This window comes from Hypomesus nipponensis, chromosome 24 (assembly GCF_054491055.1).
Source record: "Hypomesus nipponensis isolate SF chromosome 24, ASM5449105v1, whole genome shotgun sequence".
Lineage (NCBI taxonomy): Eukaryota > Metazoa > Chordata > Actinopteri > Osmeriformes > Osmeridae > Hypomesus > Hypomesus nipponensis.
The window spans coordinates 290,001-292,500 of record NC_140384.1 but is presented as its reverse complement, the minus strand read 5'-3'; the positions used below and the strand labels follow the sequence as shown (position 1 = coordinate 292,500).

Genomic DNA, 2,500 nt, shown 5'->3' with positions numbered 1-2,500 from the left:
GAGAGACCACCTTGCATTGTCAATTGCTAAATCTGTATATGGATAAGTAGCCTATGGTTGTCAACTTATTTTGTACGGCCATACCAGCCTGGCAACGCCCGATCTCGTCTGATCTCGGAAGCTAAGCAGGGTCGGGCCTGGTTAGTACTTGGATGGGAGACCGCCTGGGAATACCAGGTGCTGTATGCTCTTTTGCTCATTCACTTAGAAACTGAAATCTTGCAATATGCACAAGTAGTCCTTCATGAAAGGGGCTGGAAGCTGTTTTCATTTTGACACGAGAGAGAGAGAGAGAGAGAGAGAGAGAGAGAGACTACCTTGCATTGTCAATTGCTAAATCTGTATATGGATAAGTAGCCTATGGTTGTCAACTTATTTCGTACGGCCATACCAGCCTGGCAACGCCCGATCTCGTCTGATCTCGGAAGCTAAGCAGGGTCGGGCCTGGTTAGTAATTGGATGGGAGACCGCCTGGGAATACCAGGTGCTGTATGCTCTTTTGCTCATTCACTTAGAAACTGACATCTTGCAATATGCACAAGTAGTCCTTCATGAAAGGGGCTGGAAGCTGTTTTCATTTTGACACGAGAGAGAGAGAGAGAGAGAGAGAGAGAGAGACTACCTTGCATTGTCAATTGCTAAATCTGTATATGGATAAGTAGCCTATGGTTGTCAACTTATTTCGTACGGCCATACTAGCCTGGCAACGCCCGATCTCGTCTGATCTCGGAAGCTAAGCAGGGTCGGGCCAGGGTCGGGCCTGGTTAGTACTTGGATGGGAGACCGCCTGGGAATACCAGGTGCTGTATGCTCTTTTGCTCATTCACTTAGAAACTGAAATCTTGCAATATGCACAAGTAGTCCTTCATGAAAGGGGCTGGAAGCTGTTTTCATTTTGACACGAGAGAGAGAGAGACCACCTTGCATTGTCAATTGCTAAATCTGTATATGGATAAGTAGCCTATGGTTGTCAACTTATTTCGTACGGCCATACCAGCCTGGCAACGCCCGATCTCGTCTGATCTCGGAAGCTAAGCAGGGTCGGGCCTGGTTAGTACTTGGATGGGAGACCGCCTGGGAATACCAGGTGCTGTATGCTCTTTTGCTCATTCACTTAGAAACTGACATCTTGCAATATGCACAAGTAGTCCTTCATGAAAGGGGCTGGAAGCTGTTTTCATTTTGACACGAGAGAGAGAGAGAGAGAGAGACTACCTTGCATTGTCAATTGCTAAATCTGTATATGGATAAGTAGCCTATGGTTGTCAACTTATTTCGTACGGCCATACCAGCCTGGCAACGCCCGATCTCGTCTGATCTCGGAAGCTAAGCAGGGTCGGGCCTGGTTAGTACTTGGATGGGAGACCGCCTGGGAATACCAGGTGCTGTATGCTCTTTTGCTCATTCACTTAGAAACTGACATCTTGCAATATGCACAAGTAGTCCTTCATGAAAGGGGCTGGAAGCTGTTTTCATTTTGACACGAGAGAGAGAGAGAGAGAGAGACTACCTTGCATTGTCAATTGCTAAATCTGTATATGGATAAGTAGCCTATGGTTGTCAACGTATTTTGTACAGCCATACCAGCCTGGCAACGCCCGATCTCGTCTGATCTCGGAAGCTAAGCAGGGTCGGGCCTGGTTAGTACTTGGATGGGAGACCGCCTGGGAATACCAGGTGCTGTATGCTCTTTTGCTCATTCACTTAGAAACTGAAATCTTGCAATATGCACAAGTAGTCCTTCATGAAAGGGGCTGGAAGCTGTTTTCATTTTGACACGAGAGAGAGAGAGAGAGACCACCTTGCATTGTCAATTGCTAAATCTGTATATGGATAAGTAGCCTATGGTTGTCAACTTATTTCGTACGGCCATACCAGCCTGGCAACGCCCGATCTCGTCTGATCTCGGAAGCTAAGCAGGGTCGGGCCTGGTTAGTACTTGGATGGGAGACCGCCTGGGAATACCAGGTGCTGTATGCTCTTTTGCTCATTCACTTAGAAACTGACATCTTGCAATATGCACAAGTAGTCCTTCATGAAAGGGGCTGGAAGCTGTTTTCATTTTGACACGAGAGAGAGAGAGAGAGAGAGAGAGAGAGACTACCTTGCATTGTCAATTGCTAAATCTGTATATGGATAAGTAGCCTATGGTTGTCAACTTATTTCGTACGGCCATACCAGCCTGGCAACGCCCGATCTCGTCTGATCTCGGAAGCTAAGCAGGGTCGGGCCTGGTTAGTACTTGGATGGGAGACCGCCTGGGAATACCAGGTGCTGTATGCTCTTTTGCTCATTCACTTAGAAACTGACATCTTGCAATATGCACAAGTAGTCCTTCATGAAAGGGGCTGGAAGCTGTTTTCATTTTGACACGAGAGAGAGAGAGAGAGAGAGAGAGAGAGACTACCTTGCATTGTCAATTGCTAAATCTGTATATGGATAAGTAGCCTATGGTTGTCAACTTATTTCGTACGGCCATACCAGCCTGGCAACGCCCGAT

General features: G+C 47.0%; 8 non-coding genes and 1 pseudogene across 8 annotated transcripts in view; all 9 read left to right on the top strand.

Moving 5' to 3' along the window:
* The first annotated feature begins 70 nt into the window (after positions 1 to 70).
* LOC146228050 (5S ribosomal RNA) lies at positions 71 to 189 on the top strand. Its single transcript, XR_014745254.1, has one exon. It is a non-coding gene; the product is annotated as a 5S ribosomal RNA (ribosomal RNA).
* A 188-nt stretch (positions 190 to 377) lies between these two features.
* On the top strand, positions 378 to 496 carry LOC146228049 (5S ribosomal RNA). The gene has a single exon (XR_014746274.1). It is a non-coding gene; the product is annotated as a 5S ribosomal RNA (ribosomal RNA).
* A 186-nt stretch (positions 497 to 682) lies between these two features.
* Positions 683 to 812, top strand: LOC146228048 (5S ribosomal RNA; annotated as a pseudogene).
* A 168-nt stretch (positions 813 to 980) lies between these two features.
* Positions 981 to 1,099, top strand: LOC146228047 (5S ribosomal RNA). Its single transcript, XR_014742428.1, has one exon. It is a non-coding gene; the product is annotated as a 5S ribosomal RNA (ribosomal RNA).
* A 176-nt stretch (positions 1,100 to 1,275) lies between these two features.
* On the top strand, positions 1,276 to 1,394 carry LOC146228046 (5S ribosomal RNA). Its single transcript, XR_014742427.1, has one exon. It is a non-coding gene; the product is annotated as a 5S ribosomal RNA (ribosomal RNA).
* Positions 1,395 to 1,570: 176 nt separating this feature from the next.
* Positions 1,571 to 1,689, top strand: LOC146228045 (5S ribosomal RNA). The gene has a single exon (XR_014745585.1). It is a non-coding gene; the product is annotated as a 5S ribosomal RNA (ribosomal RNA).
* A 172-nt stretch (positions 1,690 to 1,861) lies between these two features.
* LOC146228044 (5S ribosomal RNA) lies at positions 1,862 to 1,980 on the top strand. The gene has a single exon (XR_014742426.1). It is a non-coding gene; the product is annotated as a 5S ribosomal RNA (ribosomal RNA).
* Positions 1,981 to 2,164: 184 nt separating this feature from the next.
* On the top strand, positions 2,165 to 2,283 carry LOC146228043 (5S ribosomal RNA). The gene has a single exon (XR_014742425.1). It is a non-coding gene; the product is annotated as a 5S ribosomal RNA (ribosomal RNA).
* A 184-nt stretch (positions 2,284 to 2,467) lies between these two features.
* Positions 2,468 to 2,500, top strand: part of LOC146228042 (5S ribosomal RNA) — a 119-nt gene continuing 86 nt past the window's right edge. Inside the window, exon 1 of the ribosomal RNA XR_014742424.1 lies at positions 2,468 to 2,500. This exon is cut by the window's right edge and continues 86 nt beyond it. This is a non-coding gene — a ribosomal RNA (5S ribosomal RNA).